At 53.5% G+C, this 21,336-nt stretch overlaps 1 long non-coding RNA gene across 1 annotated transcript in view; it reads left to right on the top strand.

Moving 5' to 3' along the window:
* Positions 1–336: 336 nt before the first annotated feature.
* LOC122893190 overlaps positions 337–21,336 on the top strand; it is a 38,809-nt gene continuing 17,809 nt past the window's right edge. Inside the window, exon 1 of the long non-coding RNA XR_006381595.1 lies at positions 337–383. This is a non-coding gene — a long non-coding RNA (uncharacterized LOC122893190). The remainder of the gene's footprint in view (positions 384–21,336) is intronic.

Below are 21,336 nucleotides of genomic sequence, written 5' to 3'. Positions count from 1 at the left end.
TGGTTATTAATAGCTCGAGGATGCTCCGTATTGTAAGGTTACATAACATTTCCAATTAGACATCTGTATAAACAGTAAGGCGAACCAGTCATTATAAAATATTCCCTTCAGCACCCTAAACGGGGACTCTCCCCTGAACATGTGATGATGGGGCTTTCATTCTAAAGGCGATTATGCCGGCATCCCCGCCCAGTGGAGTCTTGGCACGCATCGGAGAGGGCTAGAATGAGCTGTGACCCTCTCTAGGGTCCGTATGGCCGGAGCCGCAGGAGCCTGTATGTAATTTGGGTCATTGGGGTAGGAAGAGCATGACGTTCTGTGTGTGTAACTTGAAGTCCTGGGGAAGCTGAGGCTCTGCCTCTGTCTCAGGCTGTTCCTGGAAGGTAAGGAGGGGAAGTATGTAATTACTGTTTGCCGTTGTTTTGCAAATGGGAAGTACTTTAATTAGAGCCTAGAACTCAGCGGAAGCTGAAAGCTGGTGAGAAGTTCGGAGGTTTGGCAGTGCTGTTTTTGCCGGGTTCTCTGCACGGGCTTCCCTGTAACACTTGAAGCAGGCTGGTGTCCGAGGTCAGGCTCCCTAGCAGAGCCGCAGTCCCCGGCAGATACGGAGGGGACAGTGGCCGCTAAGGGAATGGGAAGTCCTCAAACACACTTTGTCTTGTCTGCAGAGGAGACGTCGCCAACCAGCCATCCTAGATGAGGAGCCTGGGGCTCGAGAGAGCGTCCCCTGGAGCGTGGTGCTGGGACCCGCGTAGTTAGTGAATTGGCAGAACCACAGAGGATTTAGAATTAAGTCACCCGCGCCACACCTCATTGCCACCATCCCTGCAATGTGCCTGGCAACCAAACTGTGTCCTTTCATCCCAAATTTCTCAACAGCACCGCGGCACTGAGAAAACAGGCAGGGGATTCTATGCGGGTGACCTGTGGGGCTGATCTGACTATTCCTGAGAATTTTGAATTAGCTGGGGGTTTTTGTAAGGATATTGGATTTCTTTTAACTCTTGCGTCAGATGTATTGGATTCTGGACATGTTCAGAAATAAGTCAAAGGTTCCCCCAAAAGGGTTAGTGTGGTAGTTCTTCCGGGGAGGCTAAAATAACTTCTCCAGGTCCTGTGTCACCCTGGGGATGTGAGCCCACCCTGGGACCTTTCGGGAGGCGTTGCCAGCCTACACCTCGGAGAAGGACCTCACAATCAAAGTTATGTAACAGAAGCTTCCCAAAGGAGCATGACCGCACCTCCAAGATGCTGCACGGGTTAATCCTCCCTAAACAACGAGCTGGGAGGAAAAAAGGAGGGACGTAGACCAGAATCTCAAGGTTTAGCTGCAGCTTTTAAGAATGTCCAGGACTTGGGGTGCCTGGGTGGCTCAGTGGGTTAAGCCGCTGCCTTCGGCTCAGGTCATGATCCCAGGGTCCTGGGATCGAGTCCCACATCGGGCTCTCCACTGGGTGGAGAGCCTGCTTTCCTCTCTCTCTCTCTGCCTACTTCTCTGCTTACTTGTGATCTCTCTCTCTGTCAAATAAATAAATAAATAAAATCTTTAAAAAAAAAAAAAAAGAAGAATGTTTCAAACTACCGCTTAGAGATGCCATCACCACGGGCTTTTCTAGGGGCCATCGGAGTCCGCATGCCTTTGCAGAGCTCCTGCTGATCTTTGCCGATTGGCCTGCAGATTTGGACAAGCGGCATCCAAACGTAGGACAGGAGATTCCAGACACACAGTTTACAACCAGTAAGGGAGTCCCCGAAGTCACCTGTCCCTTCATTCTTTTTTTTTTTTTTTTGTAAAGATTTTATTTATTGATTTGACAGACAGAGCTCATAAGCAGGCAGAGAGACTGGCAGAGAGAGAAGAGGAAGCAGGCTCCCTGCTGAGCAGAGAGCCCGATGCGGGGCTCGATCCCAGGACCCTGGGATCATGAACTGAGCCGAAGGCAGAGGCTTAACCCACTGAGCCACCCAGGCGCCCGTGTCCCTCCATTCTTGTAACAACACTCAGGCTGGTTCTCCTTGCCGGCAGCTTAAAATCCTGTGGTCTGCAATGCTGGCCTTGCCGTGTCCTGCAGAGTGAAGTCTTAACAAACCAGACCCTCCCTCTACCTCGCCTAGATTCCTAAACTGCTTATCTGCCAGAGGTTTAAGTTCTGTGATAGGTGATTAACGAGAAAAAGCGGACAGAAGGCGTTGGAAAACTCAACTGTGATTCATCTGTCATCAGCGAGATACCAAAACATCTTCCTGGCCGGCCCAATTTTTTGATTCGGCGAATTAGAAAGAACATTGCATGGCTCCCGTGAGACCCATTGAGTCTGCACCTTTGGCCCCCGAACTTTGAGAGAACAGATGCCCAGGCTTCGCAGCTCTGGGCCAGATTTCTAGTACATATGGCTGTTAAGTGGCAGGAAATGCAAAAGTGGCCGTACAGAGGTATCGGGCGTAAGGCAAGAGGGCACCGATGTTTGTGATCTGTGGTTATGATGAACGGTATTTAGGACACGGTCGTAGAAATGATTTAATGTCTGCTTCTAGCCCCAAGAGTCCTGGCATACATTCACTAAAGCATTTAGAAGTTTTCGTGCCGTCTGTGTGTGTGGCTTACGACGAGCGAGGACAAGCGGGGTGCTGTACGCGGGGTTAGACTGCCCCCTTCCCAGGCTGTCCTGGTGGGCAGAGGGTGGTGCGTCTCCGAATTCGCGAGGCTCTGTGCGTGGGAGGCTCAGCGTAGCCCTCGTTGGTTCCTGTTCTTAACAATCTGTGATGAGCCGACCTTTACCCCACTCAGCATCCTGAAGCAGACCGGCAAGTAGGGAATGTCCACGACCTTGGTCACCCCGGTGTCTCGGCCTCTACCTACCCACGTTGTCCCAGATCCTGGCCGACTTGCTGCTCTGTTCCGCCACGGGTAAACCGTCCCAGTTCCTAGTGGCCTTGACGTGACCCCCGAAGGATCCCCGATTCCTTTTAATTCAGGAAGCGGATGATAACGGCAGTCAGCATTGGCGTCACGATCAATATTGACCAGTCTTCTATTTTTTAATAAAATGCGTGTGGCCCGAGAGCACAGTGCCCCGGCTGAAGATGATGTATGAATGCGTGCAGCTAACTTGCTGAGAGGGCTTTATCGAGTACTTTGAGAAGGGTAAGCCTGGCCGTTGCGATGTGAAGTCTAACGGGAGACATGGAAGTCTGCTCCCCATATCCGCCCCCAGAAAGCAGGTGGGGAACAGTACACCCGGCTTCTAGAAGGGAATGTCGAGACCGTCCTCGGTCCGTTTGGCTGACAGTATTGACGTTGCCTCGGTTGGTCCCTAAATTCCCTCTAGATGAGGCAGTGTCCCTGCTTGTCCACAGGCCTGCCCCAGGACATGGCTGTGGACTGGGATGGCGGCTCCGTCCATGGGCGCAGGCTGGGTGCCATCTCCTCCTGGCATCGGGTGTGCCTGCCCCCCGGTCCTGCCTGAGCCCTGGGAGCCGCCCCCTCACTCTGCCGTCCCGTGGGTGCTGTCCGAGGTCCATCACAAGCACGCTGAGCCCCAGCTCTCGGTGCGGCTGGGCTGGGGGCTGTGCTGGGAGACAGCGGGCAGCAGCAGAGTGTCCATGACCTGCTTTTGCTCCCTGAGGCCTGGGATGCTGCCCCCCACCCCCGCCCTTCAGTAGTCCATTCAAAATCTGGGAGACGTGGCTGTGCAGCAGAGCAAGGAGCCCAGCGGGGAGAGCCTCGGGGGGAGTTAGGCACCTGTCCCTCAGGCCTGCATTGTCTCTGTCTCACCTGGGTTCCTGGGGCAAGCCTCTGCCACACTCTGTCCTCGCCCCAAGCTTCCTGGGCTGTCAGGTGGAAGGTTTATTCCCAGTGTGGTCCAGGGGACCACTTCCATGAACGTGCCTGGGCGCTTACTAAATTACAGGTGCCCTGAGCCCCTTTGCAGACCTGTTGGATTGGAACCAGGTATATTTTTAACACCTGCCCTGTAATTCCTCTCTCAGGCCTGACGACATTCCAGACCCAGGGGTTCTCACGGCTGGTTGATCACTAGTGGCCCTTCCTGCCGCAGAATCCTCAGAATAACACCCCCTCCAGGCTGGCCTCTCGCATCGGCTCCACCCAGGCCCCCCTCCTCTCTCCCAGCCACTCTCCCGGCTTCCCTCCTGCCCTCTACAGTTTGCTTTCCAGCGGGTCTCACCACCCTCCTCTGTTCAGAGCTCTCGGGGGCTTGCTGTCTCCCCAAGAGCAGTGGCCAGCGGCTTTGGGAAGGCGCCAGGCCCTGCACGCGCTGGTCCTGGGTCTCTCTCCTGCCTCCCGCCCCTTGCTTCTGCCCTTCGAACCACACTGCGTTCTGTGCCATTCCTGAAACCGCGCAGCTGCCCAGCGCTCCCTCCGGCCTGTGGGGGCCGGGGACTGACGAGGCTGGGTGCTCCGAGGGCGGTGAACGGTGCTTTCTGAAACCCCATTCCGGGGAACACACTTAAGTGGGCTGGGGCAGAGCTCAGTTTCTGGGCCCTCCACCTGATACATGTTGTTTCAGGTGAAGCCCTTTAACCGGGCACTGTAGTTTAGGGTGACTCATCCCTGGACAGGGTTATCAAAGTGGATCTAGAAATCTCTTTCAGAAGAACTTTCTAGAAATAGGCCAGATCTCTCCTGACCTTGAGCTGCACAATTTCTTCAGCTGCCATTAATCCTAGTGGTCCTGCTGTCCTCCCTGCTTTGCCTCCACAAATGCTCCCAGACCCCAGCTATGTCCAGGCACTGATCTGGGCCCCAGGATGTTCTGGAGGAACAATGGTTCTAGAGGAGCAGAGTCTGTCTGGGTTCCTGTCTGACTCCTGCTCTGGCTTTCCTACAGATGGGACAGTGAGGCCCAGACATTATTCCTCGGGCCCTTATCTTCTCCCACCAGGAAAGAGCAGCTCTGGCCTTTTTATCAGGAGCGGCCCTCCTGGGTTTAAGCACAGCAAACCTCACTCATAAATAATGATCGCACAGTGAGTAGGAGGGAGAGAGGGACCACCTTGTACATTTGCCTCCACAGCCAGCTGAGTGAGTAACGGGGTGCCGTTATGTAAGATGTAAGAAGTCTCGCGGGTGGGATAAATGGTTAATCAGAGCCCTGGTTCAGGTCCCCGGGAAGCCAGCCCGCCCCGCCCAGCTGTCTATCAACACGGAAAAGGCCGAGAACATTCAGGCTCTTCCCGGCCCTGCTCACTGCAGATGTTTCTCCTCGAATCTTACAGGAGGAGGAATTTTCACTGTCACCTTTGGTGTTCTTGCCAATCCCTGTCACGGTAACATTGACCAAACCTCTGCTGATAGTACACAAGGTGTCCCTTGTCTTCAACAGACTCCCGAGACCCTTGGGCAACGTGTTACTCACGCCCGTAGCTCACTGCAGTGGTTGCTGTGAGTGAGCAGGCAGAGGTGGGGAAGGTGGGTTTGGATGCGGGATGTGGGGCCATCTGACGTCAGCCTTGAGAGATGGGCAGCAACTTGTCAAGCAGAGATGAGGGGGGCGGGGCATCCCAGGGCATCCCAGTATGAGCAGCCGTGCAGAGGCTGGATCGCTTGGGATGGGTGAACGGCGGGTGGGGGCGGGGGCATAGGGCTGGCTGTAGGGTCAGGCCGCAGAAGCAGGTGCTTCCGTCTTGGCCTGGTGGGATTGGGTCTTGGATGCCAAGAGAAGGAGCATTCCATGTCTTATAAGCGATGGGGAGCCATGGAAGGTGTTTGAGTGAGGGTGCGGGTTTGACAAAGCTAGCTGGTGGTTCCTGTTTCATGCTCCCTCCATAACTTCCATATTACAGTGAAGATGTAGAAGGCGCTCACGGGGGCACGCAGTAGGAATGCAGGCGTGACTGTCTGGGGACAGTGTGGGAGTGACCTCCAGGCCATGCTTTCCTTGTGCTCCACTTGCTTGCAGTTCCCGAGTGGTCTTCTGGGCGCTGCTGCCCAGACCCCAGCTCCGCCGACCCTGCGGGGGCTCGGAGGGAAGGCGAGGGAGCTGCTGGCTCAGGCACTTGCTGCCCAGACATGGTGGACTCCGGCCAACAGGAAATGGAGCGGGCAGTGTCCCAGCCTGATTCACCGAGCCGTGGGTCTCCCTGCACCTCTGCAAGCACGTTCAGGCTGCTCCTGGCCTCAAATAATGCTCCCAGACCTACATCCACAGCTGAGAGAATCCAGGGCACGCATCCGCCGGTCACCTTCCCCAAGCGTCCCCCCAGCAGGGAGCCTAATGGGTGGGAGATGGGGTCAGTGTCAGGAGCCGAAGCCTGGAGTGCTCTTTGTCCGTCTGCTTTGAGATCACCGCGCTTGGCCGGGCGCTGACCTCTGCAGAGTGGACAGGGTAGCTGGGACACAAGGAAGAAGGTTCCAGGGGTCACTGGTACTTTTCCCATCTCTGTCTTCTACCTCCACCTTCTCATTGTGACAGGGCAGAGGAAGAGAAGGAAGAAAAGCATGGTCCACAGGCCAGTGGGTAAATTCGTAACTGTTTCTGGATAGTTGGGACCCGGCCAAGAGCCTTTCCTCGTTCCAGGCTGACTGCCAGATCATGCCAAGGGCAAAGCATCCTGGGCAGGGAGAGGAGCTGCCGTGGGCTGGAGAGCTCACTGCCCCAGAATGTGGGCCCAGCAAGGGAATGCACCTCCACCCTCACACTGGCCCCATTTATAGGTCAGCAAACCAAGGCCCAGAGAGGGGAGGCCACTGGTCCAAGGTTGCACAGTGGGCTTGTCGCCGAGCAGGGCATCAAATCATTCCGGAGTCAGTGATCTTTGAGGCTGGCCAATGCCCAGTATTGGCGGGCATCCACGTGGCGGTGGACAGTTTGTACTCATACTGCCTTGCTGCCAACCAGGCACGGAGGACATGGCTTCCTCCTCGTTCCTCTGCCTGTCCTCTTGGAAGCCAGCGCCGGAGCCAGGGTCCTGGGCAACCAGCATTGGAGGGAGCTGGGCACGCTGCCTACGTCTCCGGCCCTTTCTTCACTCCTTTGGTTTCTGGAAGCTTGTGTGGATGTTTAACGCAAGAAAAGGGGAATAAGGGAGCAAATTAGAATGCTTCAGGGTCTGGGCAGAGAAAGAAATGAGGCTGAGATCTCTGGAGCTCTGGGTATCATGAAAAGCCCCATCAAATGTCCCAGGAAAGCCTTTCATATTGGTTCTCCAAGCCCCGTGGACGTCCATGGCATAGCACAAACCACCCTTTGGCGTCCGCCTCCCTGCCTCTTGTCTCCTCACAGCTGTATGTTCCCTGGGTCCCCAGCACCGGGCACAGAGCTGGCTCAGCGCAGGCTGCTCCCGGCGTCTCAGTGGCTACGCGAGGGGTGCCATGTGGGAAGGGATTTGTCCATTGCCAACCCTGGCTCTCCTGGCTGCTTCTCGCCTTTGTCAAGTGGGTTCCCCCAGATGCGAGGGTGAAGCCGACCACAGTCTTGCTGGCTGCCCCCAACACAGTAAAACCTTCCAGGCTTTAGTAGATAGATCTAGAAATACAGTTCCTGCCCCTAAACTGTGTCTGTCACCTGTCATTTCCCCAGGTTATTACCCCCAAACTCGGGAGGTACTTGCATTAGGTGAGTAATCTAGGGAGGCCCACACGTTACTGCAGCTGGGAACAAAAGAAATCTGCCTGCCGGTCCATTTCGTAGACGTCCCCACCTTCCCGACTCTTGATGAAAGCGGGGAGCGGAGCTGTGAGAGGTGGCAGGCTGCTGCTGCTGAAGACCCTTGGAGCGCCTGACCTCAGTCCCTCTTGTTTTTCTGGTCAAGGACCGAGCGCCTCACAGACTGGAGTGACTTTTCTTCAGGGACATTGTGATGATGCTCATGGCCGCTGCCAGGGGCATGCACTTTTATTTGAAGCTGTTCTCAGGGTCAGACTGTGGGCGATCTCACTCACCATGTGATTCTTGGATGATTTGCAATCATCATTTTGCATTGGTCTTTCGGAGTCCCGTTCTTTCTTATGGAAGATGGCCAGGGTGATAACAGTGAGTGATAATCGCAGCTTTTATATACTGGGTGCTTCCTCTGGGTGGAGATTGTGCTAAATAAGGGCTTTCTGGGGACCCCTGCATTGGATCTGAGCAACAGCACAATAGAGTAGTTGCTTTTATTCCCATTTTATAGACATGCAAGCTAAAGATTCAGAGAGTATTTCTTACTGCATATAAGATATTTTCAAATAGTGGCTTCAAACACTAGTCACCCTTTATTTTGCTCATGAGTCCAGTGGCTGCCTGGGCTCAGGTAGGTGGTTCTTGTGGGAGGCCTCACGGGGGATTGCATTCAGACGGGCTGGGACTGGAATCATCTGGAAGGCTTCCTCACTCACATGTCTGCCCCCATCTCCCTGGGGGGGGGGTGGAGCTGGGAAGATCCACACAGCCTGGGGACATGGAGAGGCTCCTTGATCTCTGTGTGGCCTGTCTGTGGGGTCTTTCCTGCCTGGCTGTGGCCAGATGAGCCCGACTTCCTATGTCATGGCACAGGCTCCAATGCACGTGTTCTGGGAAAGAGCGACCTAGGGGGTGTGTCTGTACCTCGTTCCATGGCCCAGCCTCCCGAATCACACAGTGTCCCTTCTGGCTTACTCTGCTCCTTAGAAGCGAGTTTTTGCAGCTCTCACCTTGGGGGAGGGCAGTGGCACTCAGTCTCTAGATGGAGGATCATCGGCCTCTTTTCACAGAGTTATTTCTAAGCGAGCACAGAGCACATGGTTGGGTTGCTCTGGTAGGCAATGGCAGTAGAGTGGGCTGCGACTCCGGAGGTTGGAGCACATCCTGTCACCCTCAGACATAAACACCTTGACCACCTGGCCCTGCGGAAACCCCTGCACTTCTCCTGTTCACCTGCCGGACATTCTCCCTGAAGAAACAAGCAAGAGTATGTAAGAGCACAGGTGTCTCCGCCTTTGGTTCAAAGAGGCACTAGTACAGACCCTACAGCAGCCCCCTCCCATCCCCTCCACTTCTCCCCTCCCCTCCCATCCTCTCCATCTCCTTGCCCTTCACCAAGCCCTTCACCAGGCTTGTGAGCTCACTTTCTTGGGCCTTAGCCTCTCTGGGCCCCTTCCTCCACAAAAAAGTATTGAAAATTATTATCTTATGACTGAGTTGATATAAAGATGAGTATTTTAATAGTATATGTTCAAACATTTTCTTCTAACTAAAATACTTTTAGATGGCAGAATTGCTTGAACCTCCTCTCCCTGCCTCCTCTCTCTCCCCTTCCCCCAACCCCCTGCCTGCTTTCTTCCACTTCCCTGTCTCCTCCCGCTTCTCTCTTTGCCTGTCCTCCCCACCCTGCACTACTTCAGTCTTTATTCTGGTCCCCACTTCACAGGCCCCTCTCCCCTCCTGGACTATGAACCCCAGGTTCCTGTCTGTGTCTGTTAAGCTGGTCTCCACACTGGGCATGGAGTGTCCCCACTGCCTCTGGGCCTCTTCTGTCCTGGCCCTTCCCTAGGGGGTGGACCCTCCTTGTGGGAAGGGACTTTAGCAGAGGCATCCCTGTCTGGTTTTTGGCTTGTCTCTGAAAGCTGAACCCAGGGAACACTTCCCTTTTTTCCCTGCAGCTCAAGAGAGGAGTCTTGCCCCCCCGGCTGCTGCAGCCATGCAGGGTGGCAGCCTCAGACGCCCCCGGCCAGCTTGTAATGAGCCTCCCATCCATCTAGAAGCTTTACTGAGCTCCTGTGCCAGCAAGACCTCCCAGGTTTCTATCCTAGTGGAACTTAGAGAGGTACAGAGACAAAAAAAATCAACACATGAATTTTATAAACGATAGGAGATTTTTGAGAAGGAGTCAGCATTTCATGAGAACCAAAGTGAGCACGGTCACGGGAGACTCTGCGGCAGCAGCCAGGATGCCTGCCTTCCTGTCCATTGGGGGCTCCTTGTCTCACCACCTGGCACTGCCCGCCCCCACCCTCCCCCTCACCACTGGCCATCTCCTTCTGCTCCTCTGAGCACAAAGATAATTGAGACCTTCCCCCACATGACAGCCTCAGCAGGACTTGCTCCCTCTGCTGGGGTCCTGGATTCCTGAGAGGGAAGCAGAGTGGCCTGGCTTGGGTTGGGGGGTGCCCTCCAGGCTGAGCAGCTGTGGCTGGGCAGGTGGGGCCCTGTGGTGGGGTGAGCTGCCTATCCTCAGATACCATTGGGACAATTGCTCATGGAGGATGTGTGGGGTGGGGGAACCTCAAAACTGGCTCACGTTAAGGTTGTGTTTGCCAGCCTTTTGATGTACAGAGGCGAGGAAGTATGTTGAATCAAGGAATTGCACGAGATTGTGAAACTTTCACTTGCTAAGTATTACCATCGTGATATAATAAATAATTAGAAAAATAGGATTGTGGGTTGGGGTGTCTGGCTGGCTCAGTCAACAAAACATGGGAGTCTTAATCTCGAGGCCATGCACTGGAGCCCTGCATCAGGCGATCTTTGAAAAAAAAAATCTTTAAGAGAAAGAAAAATAGGAAGACCCTAGCATTAGAATTTTCAAAATAATTTTTTTTAAAGATTCTCTTTATTTATTTGAAAGAGGGAGAGAGGGAACACCAGCAGAAGGGAGAGGGAGAGGGAGAAGCAGGGTCCCTGCTGAGCAGGGAGCCCGATGTGGGGCTCAATCCCAGGGCCCTGGGATCGTGACCTGAGCTGAAGTCATCCTCTTAACAGTGTGAGCCACCCAGGCGCCCTCCAGATTAGTTATCTTTAATTAATTTGTTTCACGAAGTTCAACTAATTCACCAATCAGCGTGCCTTGTTCTTGGCCTTTTCATTTTGCCAAATGCATTTAAGACTTTGTTCACAGACCTGGTGTGCTCTGGGGACACACACTGGGGACCCATGGGCAGGAAGGGGTCCTCAAAGGTGACTTAGCAATAGTACCAGCCCCCTTAGCAGCAGGAAGGGCTGACACTCTGAGCCTTGCGGGCTCCATGCTGTCCTGAGTCCCCCGTGGGCCACTGCTCGTTGGAAGCCGGAGATGACGCAGCTCAGGGAAGCTGCTGGCCTCATCCGGGGTGCACAGTCCATGAGAGCAGGAGCGAGATTTAATTCCAAGTTCTTGGCTGCTCTAAGCGTGTCCTTTTAGGGGAGGGAGAGGAGTGGGGTCCCATCAGCTAGAGCAGAAGCAAGCTGTGATGTGGGGGTGCACACAGCAGAATGAACCGACTGTTCAGAGACTGTGAGGAGTGGGGGGAGGGGGGACTCGGGAAATTTCCCTGAGTAAGTGTTGGCTTAGGCAGACCTGGACCAGGATGGAAGCATCCGAGCCAGGGATGGACACAGAAGCACGGACGCAGGTGTGAGCGAGCGTGGAGAGCCCAGCGTGGACATTCCTGTCCTGGCTGAGTAGGGCTGGGCTATGGAGAAGGGACGTGATCCAATCTGGAATTTAGAAAGAGAGTCCTATGGCAACACAGAGGTTGAACCAACATTTGCAAATTAGAAAACGGTGCTGGCAAACACGTTTAAAAGAGCAAATGTTTGGCATATGCAGATATGGTCAAACTGATTTCTGAAAACACATTCCCATTTGGAAGTGACGCCAAGGTCCCACCTCCTTCGAGCCTTCTGTGGAACTTGAGGGAAGTCCCGTTTGCAACCTGCCTTCCCGTCTCCAAAGACACAGGCAGGGGGCAGACATGACAGTGCCGTGGACTTTGGAATGCTGATGGTTTTTTCAGACAAAACACCGGCCTTTAATTTTTTTTTTTTTGAGATTTTATTTATTCATTTGAGAGAGAAAGAGCGTGCACATGAGCAGGGAGGAGGGGCAGAGGGAGAGGGGGAAGCAGACTCCCCGCTAAGCAGGGCACCTAGTGCAGGGCTCCATACCAGGATCCTGAGATCACGACCTGAGCCAAAGGCAGACGCTTAACCCACTGAGCCACCCAGGTGTCCTAAACAATGGTTTTCGTTAACTTCCACCCTCCTCCAGAGTCTCCTGACTCAAGCGACTGGTTTTCTGTACGCAGCCGTATCACGGGCACAGTCGAGTTTGCAACTCTGGGGCGTGGGGCAGGACCTCATGTCCCGAAATGACAGAAGAGAAAGGCTCAGGTGGCCTTGGCAGCAACCCCAAGGTCACACAGGTGGAGAAGAAAAGTGGACCAGGGTCTCCCGGCCGCCAAGTGTCAACCCTGAGGACTTCCTACCCTGTTATTATGCAGGACACGTGTGTGTGGGAGGGTTTCTCCGGTCTCTGCTCCCTGTTGTCATGTGTCCTTGCAGAGCCCTTAGTTCTGGGCTGCGGAACCATGCAGCAAGCTGGGTGGCTGAAAACAAGAGAAACGGCTTCTCTTGCTGTTCTCAGGGGCAGAAGTCCGAAATCCAGGTGCTGGCAGGGCTGTGACCTTCCGGAAGATTCTAAGGAGATCCTGTTCCACGCCTCTTCCTGGCGTGGGGATGTGGCGAGCAAATCTTTGGTGCTCCTGGGCCCGTAGGGCATCCCCTTGTTGTACTCCCGCCAGCCTCCCGTGGCCTCCCGAGTGTCTGTGTGCCTGCCTCTGTGTACAGACCGCTGGGTTTAGGGCCCACCTTCCCCCGCTATGACCTCGTTTTAACTTGATCATCTCTGAGAGGCAGGATCTCCCTATGAGTCACAGGAAAGCAGCAGTTAGGACTTGAACTTACCTGATGAGGAGGCACAGTTCAGCCCATCGCACCCCGAGAGACGGATCGCCCCAGGGGCGGGTCTGTCCTGGACCACACCCTCATCTAGAAGGTTCTGGGAGCAGTCAGTGCTACCGGGCTGTGGGGATCTCACCTGTCGCCCGCACAGGCTGGCTTGGCACATGCCCCCAGTGGGCTCCTGTGGCTTCTGGCCCCTCGGCCAGGAGGGGCGTGAAGTCAGCGGCTGCCAGCTCCGCGGTCTGGGGATGGGCTGTGATGCTTTGGCGTCCGTTTGGGACGCTGCCAGCATCTGGATGCAGCGAGTAGGTGGCGGCTTGGGCACACTGCGTGTCCTGGAGAGGAGGGCCACCCCTGGCTGGATGTGGCAGCCTTCCGTGGGCTCCTGGCAGCACCTGGCATGTGTCTCGGTCAGCGACCGCTCCAGCGGCAGGACGGCCAGGGGACAGCTGTGTCCGGGGAGGCAGCACAGGGCTGAGACATCGGAGCGAGGCTGATTCCTTTCCCCCACCAGACTGCAGACCTCTCTAGGGCAGGGCCGTCTGTCGCTCCCGCGCAGGTTCGGATGTGTGGCAACTGCCCCGTATTCTCTGATCTAGTCACCGTGTGGCTGCTCCTTGGAGACTCTGAGATTTCCCTGGGCCAGTCTCTGTGCCCATGGCTGGGATTCAGTGAGATTGTGGATATTAATTTAAAACTATGCACATGAGAGATGCCAACTCCAGGTATAATCTGGAAGGTGGCTTAGGGAAGAAGGGTCAGAGTGTGATGGAGAAACAGAGCAGAGTCCAAGACGGCACCTGGCTGGTTGGCCGCAGGGATGGGTGGTCGGGGGGGCCCCAGTGGGGACAGCTCATGGTGGGGGGCACTGGGTTTGGGCCAGAAATGTGTTCCCCTGTGAAAAAGGCATTGATGCTGCAAGTGAAAGCATGACCTGTCAGGTCTACGGGGACTGTGGCTTGTGTGGTGAGAAAAATGTTCTCACCCCTGGATCCCAGAGAGAGGGAAATAGGGACCCTTTCGAGAGTTTTGTTAGGGGGTCTTCTGCGGAGGGTGGGAAGAGACCAGGGGCAGCAGGAGGGTCAGAGGCCACAGGGGAGCTTGGGCAGGGATGTCTGGTCCATGGGTAGCACTGAAGCCACCCTAGAAGGTGAGGTTTGGAGGATTGGGGATTTGGGGTATCAGGAGACGGGAGTCAGGAGCAGCCCGTGTGGGCAGGGGGTCGGCAGACCTGAAAATAGCGTCTGCTTGGCCCTTTAAGGGAATTCTTGCTGCCAAGAAGAATCGGAAGTTAGGGCAGATAAGGGCCCATCCTCCTGGAACTCCCTAGGGCTTGAAGGTGTGGGTCGGCTCTCACCCGTGCGGGGCCCGGTTTCTCCAGCTGCATGAATGCCGCCTGGGGGGCAGAGATTGCTCTGGAGAGACCGCAGGACATCAGGTGCATAGTAGGTGTGTGGTTAAAACTAGAAGACCTTCTTGTTGCCTAAGGTATTGTGCTCAAGGGCTGGGATTCTGGGAGCCCCGGCAAAAGCTGAAGCCCACCCCCCCCGACTGCGCCTTATGGTGCAGCTGCTCTGAGGCGGGGCCTGGGCACCAGCACTTTTAAAAGCTCGTCGCCAACACCGCACCCTGTCGGCGCCACCCCTGGGCCCCCTTCCCGCCTTGCAGGCCTGAGGCACGAGGCGGGTCTAGCCCAGCGCCTGGCACACAGACGCCCCCGCTACTCTTGATTCAAAGTAGAAAGAGGACATTGCTGTGTGTTGAGGGAAACGGGTCTCCTTTGGATAAAACCAGTGCCATCTTTGCCATTGTCTCTCTGCTTGGGGATGAGGTCGTGCCATTCCCGTTAGGGAACCGTGCCTGAATGAGGGGTTGGGGACCCCTAAATGAATTAGGTGGAGCCCAACGCACTGGGACTCCCTCTCGCCACCTCCCCTGAACCCGGGGTGGCAGGAAAGCTAGGGAGGGGTGTGCAGGAGGGGACGTGGAGGAAGCACGGGCAGCCATCTCGTGCCTATCAAAACTTTTTTTTTTTTCTGGGTGTAAACGGTTGCCAGTCGAGTGAGAGAGAGGATTTGGAATCAAGCCGGTGAGCTGCTGCAGATGCTGAGCCACGGGTCTATGGATTCTTCGTTTTTTTACATTAAAAAAAAATCCTTAAGGCCATGCCTGAAAGAACAAGGCAGGCTCTCCAGCTGACCTGCTTCTCTTTGCACCATTGCAGAGCCTCAGGACATCTCCAGAGACGAGCAGCCGGCCCCTTCGGCAAGCCGTAGATGGGCTCGGTGTGACGTGCGGCCCAGGTGTAGACTGAGTTAGGGCGTAGGGTGGCCGGAGGACCCAGACTCGCGGGGTTGCCTCATTTGGAGAAGGGGTTCTCTGACGAATGTGGGGGGCTGGGGGGCGTCCCTGTCGGGTGGACTGTTCCATCACATGTGGCTCTGCTGAGCGCCTTCTCTCTGCCGGCAGCTGGGGGGCAGCTGGGCCCCCGAGATGGATCGAGCGGGCCGTCCCCACCCTCCGGAGTCGGGTCAGACAGCAGTGTCTCTGGGGATTCGTGACAAATCCTGGGAGCCCAGAGCCAGACCTGAGAGCAGGTGAGGGTCAGACAAGCCTTCGTGGGGAGGAGGGGACCTCCGAGCTGTGTCGTGAGAAGGGGTAGCCATCAGTCCCTTGAAGGAGGGCGGTCCAGGTGCAGAGAACAGCTCCTGTGTCTTAATGGGGAAGAGAGAGCCAGGGAAGATGCACCGGGACTTAACCACAGGCTGGTGGCAGGAGGGACGCTAAGCCTGGGACGAGAAAGAGAGAATCGCACGCAGGTTTGCTTTGGTGGGAGAAGTGCTGAGACCGCCCCCCAGTCTAGCTCCGTGTCCAGAGAGCCTAGTTCCAGCGGAGCGCACCTGTGCCTGCATCTGGTGTGTGTGCACCTGTGCATGCGTTCGTATGTGCTTGCGTGCAGGGGTCGGGTGGAGAGCTGTTAAGCCCAAATCCAGGCCGTCAGATGGTCAGGTCACCTAGTCAGGGTGCTTCCATGATATTTACCAATACTAGGTCCCAAAGCTCCGTTTCCCGCCCCAGGTCCTGATTCCCTAAACCTCACATTTCTGCAAAGTGGGAACAGTTGTCTGCATTTACCGATGCTTGAGAATCCTTATAAGCGAGCCTCAGGGGCTGACAGAACCTCAGATCTTCCTGGCAGGGTTTTCTGAAATCTGGCCCACCCTGTGCCCCAAACCTTCAGAACTTCTTTCAGATCCTTTTGCTTTATTTGAGCCGTTGTACCTACTGTTTGCGCCTCTGGACTGTTTTTCTGCTTCTACTCCTCCTTCCTATCCGAGCTTGGGTCTCCCCTTCTCCCTCCCCTCAGCCCCCCACCACAGCTCCTGCTCCCATCTCTCTGGGCGGCTCCTGCACAGAGCGCTTGCCCTTCGGAGCACGCACTGCACTGTGGCTTTTTACTTGCCAAGTTCTTTGCAAACATGCCACACACGTTGTGCACCTGGCATGGTACCTGGGCCCAGGGAGGGTGGTTCGTGAAGTATTTACTAAGTAAATTAGTGAATCCTGGAGAAGGCCAGAGCCCAGTGAGGTTCAGAAATATTCCCAAGGTCACCCTGCCAGCAAGTGGCAGAGTTGGGATTCAGCTGTCTTTTTTCTGTCCCCACACCTGTGTGGGTCCCACTGCACACCCAGCCTCCGCTTCCCTTGCCAGGCTGAACAGTCCTGCAGCCAGCGGTGGGAGGAAAGGGGGCTCAGTGAGACCGGGCCGGTGGTGGGAGGGCACTGGGAGAGCCAGGTGGAGTGTCAGGGCCTCCGTATTTGGGCTTCATTGGGAAGCTAAGGCAGAAGCCCAGAAATAGACATCGGGCTGATCCAGCCAGCTGGGGAGACGTTGGGCCTTAACTCCGGGCCCGCTGAAGATGGAATTTCTGGCAGCAAGCTTCATTCCAGCTCCAGCTCCAGGGACGAGGTATCCCCTACCACGTTTGTCTCAGAATAAAGCTGGAACGTTGGGGAAAGATGGGGGGGGGCAGAGTCAAACCCAAAGCTGCTGCATCATGCCCTCGGGCCATCGTTCTGAGCCTCTGGTGTTTCTCTTTTCCCTGGAAACTTAGTGAAAGTTTCTGCATGCAGCATTTGCTTTTCCTGCAGTATAATGTAAGTAGTAGGGTGGCAGTTTGGACCTGCTGTTTAAAAAGTTCCCAGGTTCCCCCCAAAATATAGAGACTTGTGATTGCAAAAAAAAAAAATAGTAATAGCAATCATATTCCATCGTGTCCGTATTATGCAACTGTAGAGATGTTTGCAAACACTTGGGACACTCAAAGAACGGAATCTCTGTCCAGCTGTCTCTAGGAAACCTTCTTCACCAAAGGCCCCTCCCCCCATTTTCTGGGTCACCTATTAGCCCAGTGCAAGTTGCCTTGTCTTACTTAGCAGACTTGAAAACTGTTGTCGTACTTTACATCCTGATTTGAGTTCACTTTTGCATAGATTTCTTCAAATTGCTCTGCTTGACATATCTTTTTACTTCAACCCTTGAAGCTCTTTTCTGGTCAATATTTGCACATCCTAAGGCAGGGGTAGGCACAGTAAAATACCTGATGTATTTCAAGCCCCGCAGATATTACACATCTAAACTCGTTTAATCCCCAATGGGACCCTTTTCCATGTTTTTATATAAGCCACGATTCCCACCCGGGTAGTGAATTGATCACCTTCATGCTGTAGCTGTGAGTGTTCTAAAGTCAAAAAGGAAGGTGTGACTCCTCCTCTGCCTGTTCTTATTTTTATTCAAGTGCTTCTATGAGTTCCTTTTTAAAAAGGATTTATTTATTATTTTAGAGAGAGAGCACGCTTATGTTGGGGAGAGGCAGCAGGGAGAGAGAATATCAAGCAGACTCCCCACTGAACAGAGAGCACAACACAGGACTCGATCCCATATTCCTGAGATCATGCCCTGAGCCAAAATCAAGAGCTGGACACTGACCAAGCCACCCCAGTGCCCTTATTTTTAATCTTTAAATAAATGCCTTTCCCCATCACCCTCTTACGCTGCTTCTGTCTCTTCTTTTTGTGAGAAGAGGTGATTAGCGCCCGGCTCTAAATCCGACCTTTCCTCTTGCCTTCGGCTTCATGCACCTGAAGCATTGGGGTTGACCTTACAGCAGAGTGGCTTCTATTGACATCCTGTACTGTACGTACTATACTTTCCACCATGTGTTTTGTCCGGAGCCTGACTGTAGGAATCAATACAGGTACTGCTGTATCAGAAGTACCTAATGCTTCATGAAACCCTATGCTGGGATTACTTTTCCTTCTCCAGAGATCAGCTTCTCTGCCCCTGGATCACTCAAGACATCTCTGCCCCTGGATTCACTCAAGACAGAATGTCCCAGAACAGAGTCAAATGCATTGTATTTGTTTGCATTCCATCCATTGCCTCACATCATGCCTTTTGTTAGTTTCCTTTGTGTTTGGATCATGACTTAATTATGCAGGATTTTGTGTTTATGTGTTTCCTAGAATTTCTAATTGCCTTTCTTTTTCTTTTCCTTTTTTTTTTTTGTTTCATCTATCTCTGTCATATTTCCCTTTTTTCATACCCCCTGCTCTGTTGAACTCCTCCCTGGTGTGTGTGTGTGTGTGTGTGTGTGTGTGTGTGTTGGTTTTGAGTTTTTGTCCTCCCAGGACCCTCCTTGTCCTGTACCAAGCTGTGTATCTCTCCTGCACACCCGCTCCACAGTGGTCATCCGGGGCGCATCCTTCATCGCTTCCCTGGGTTGGAGCTTCCTAGGAAAAGATACATGGATCGTAAGCTCTCAGAAAATGTCTTTATTTCATACTCACACTGAGGGTAGATCTCCAGGTTCAAAATCATTTTCCTTCAGAATTTTGAACGCTTTGGAGCTTTCCAGGTTGCTGATGAGAAGTCTGATTCTAGGTCCCTTGTAGATTTTCTGTTTTCTTTTTCTGGCAGATTTTAGGAATTTTTCTTCATCCTTGGCATTCGTATATCACATGAAGATTCTCTGTGGGGGTCTTCCTCCACTCTTCTGGATACTCAGTGTAATCTGAAGGTGAGTCCTTATGGTCTGGGAGATCCTAAAGCATTTTTTTAATTTAAATCTCCATCTTTTTCCCATTGTGCATTTCTGAACCTCTTATTTGTTGGCTCTTCCCCCTTCCAGAATGGGCCTATTTACTTCTGCATTTTTCTTCTATTTCCTTGTTTCATTGCTGTTTTGCTCTTTATTCTAGATTTTGTCAGTGTCATCTTCCAGTCTATCTTTTTCTTTTGTTTACTTTTAAAAGACATTTTGGCACTTGTTCTTTTTTTTTTTTAATTTATTTATTTGACAGAGAGAGTGTGTGTGTGTGTGTGTGTGTGCACAAGCAGGCAGAGGAACAGAGGGAGAGGGAGAAGCAGACTCCCTGCTGAGCAGGGAGTCCGATGCAGGACTCAATCCTGGGACCCTGGGACCATGACCTGAGCTGGAGGCAGAAGCTTAACCCACTGAGCCACCCAGGCATCCCAAGAGCTTTTATCTTATTCCCTGATTGCTCCTTTTCTTAGAATCTCATTTTATTTTATAGCTGTTAATATCCTGAGTAGTGAAATATTGGAGGGTTTTTTTTGTTTGCTTTCATTGATGAATTACTTCCCTCTTCTCAAAGGTCAGTTCTGTGTGCGTCTCTCTCGATCGTTCCCTTCATGGTGCTTATCTCCTCGTGTGCCTGCTCATCTGGGGTTGGGATAGTCTAGCTGTTCTTGAGTTTCTTCGTTGGCCAATAAGTCATTAGACTCAGAAGTACTGAATCATCAGCCAAGGTCACACAGTAGAAATGGCACAGCAGTTGAACCCCAACTTTTGGATTTCTGACCTACCTCTTTTACCTGAGAGCTCTGCTTCTCCGTAGCCCTGATATTTTCTCCTTAAACATGGCGACCCTCCCCCGCCCCTGCCCATACCCTGAGCACCCTTGGGGGCAAGCCTCCGTCTTTCATGCCTAAGTGCCCTTGCTTTGGCATCATTACATTCTGGAGGTTTCTGGGACTCTGCATGTCAGTTTTTCTGTTCTGCTGCCTCTGACCTGTGCTTCCCAGACCATGTAGCCTGATTTTAAGGTTACGAAAAGCAGACAGCAAATTTAGGGCATCCAGCCCGCTGTTTTCTACCTAGTAGGCCCTCCGTGTCTGTGTTCTCCTCCAAAGACTTGACTGATTTGAGGTAGACTTTAGGTCCAGATTCATGTGCTTTGCTGAGTGTGTAAAGACTGGAATTTTCTGCAAATAGTAGGTCACAGCACAACTGTGGCACGTGTGTATCAGTAGGAGGACATGAGATCTGATCCCCCAAACCCCTAGAAACACCAGTTCCAAAGGAAAAATGGCAACTATGTTAAGCTTTTTAACCACCCTCCCCTTTCAAAATGCAGCCATTTTCTTTTTAATGTTTGTTTATTTATTTATTTTTAAAAGATTTTATGTATTTAGTTAACAGAGAGAGACAGCGAGAGAGGGAGCACAAGCAGGGGGAGGGGGAGAGGGAGAAGCCGGCTCCCTGCAGAGCAGGGAGCCCGATTCGGGGCTCAATCCCAGGAACCTGGGACCGTGACCCGAGCCGAAGGCAGAAGCCCAATGCCTGAGCCACCCAGGCACCCCTCTTTTTAATGTTTTTAAATGGTAGAACTAACGTATTCGTAAGAGCAAGCAACGTAACCGTCAGACACATCCCCGAGATGTACTGGCTCCGACACCGTGGGGGTTTATTACTAACGTGTAAATAGTCTTGGTGGGTGTCCCCGGTTGGGGGACGGCTGTGTTCCAGGCAGTAATGCAGGACTCGGCTTCCCCACGTGGGTTCCACCATGCTCCGGGTCCTCGTGGGCTCCACCACGCTCCGGGTCTTCTGACATCCTCGTCATCTGTTCTAGGCTGGAGGGAAGGCAGAGAGCCACTTGCCCACCTGGAGCATTTTGCTCACATTCCTCTGTGAAGAACTGAACAGCTGCACCTCACTGCAGGGCAGATGGGCAGTGTAGCCCGGCTGTGCCCCAGGTGAAGGCGGCATGTGGATTTGGTGGGACAGCTAGCAGTCTCTACCCAGGAGGGTGTCTGAAGCCATCCCGGGCAATCCGTCCCAGCCTCAGCCCGCCAGCCAGCGTTTAGGGTATGCCCATGGCATGCCAGCTCCTGGGCCAAGTGCGGGGCTACAGAAAGATGCACCTCCAGAGTGCAGCTGGAGAGGGGGAGGGAGGTCAGAGAGTGTCACCGAGATGCTGCGTGCTCTGTGCGGTGTCCGCTGAGAGCACCTGGCTTGGCATGGCTGCGAAGGAGGAAGAGTCCGTCTATTCTTCTTTCCTTCCTTCTTTTTTTTTTTTTTTTTTTTTTAGATTTTTATTTATGGGCACAAGCAGGCAGAGGGAGAAACAGACTGCCTGCTGAGCAGGGAGCCTGAAGCAGAGCTTGATCCCAGGACCCCATGATCATGACCTGAGCCAAAGGCAGATGCTTCACTGACTGACCCCTCCAGGCACCCAGAAGAGTTCTTTCTGTTGTTGGATCCCAGTGGCTCTAGTAGATGCCTGGTTTTCTCACCCCCTTCTACTCTCACAGAACTTTCTCAACTTAGGCTATTGGATAATGGGATATAGGCGCAGGCAGCAAACCCAGAGATTGTCCGGTAGTCTGTCC

Source organism: Neovison vison, chromosome 13 (assembly GCF_020171115.1).
Source record: "Neovison vison isolate M4711 chromosome 13, ASM_NN_V1, whole genome shotgun sequence".
Taxonomy (NCBI): Eukaryota; Metazoa; Chordata; class Mammalia; order Carnivora; family Mustelidae; genus Neogale; species Neogale vison.
Note: the sequence above shows the minus strand (reverse complement) of the source record. Positions and strands in the feature narration are given on the sequence as shown.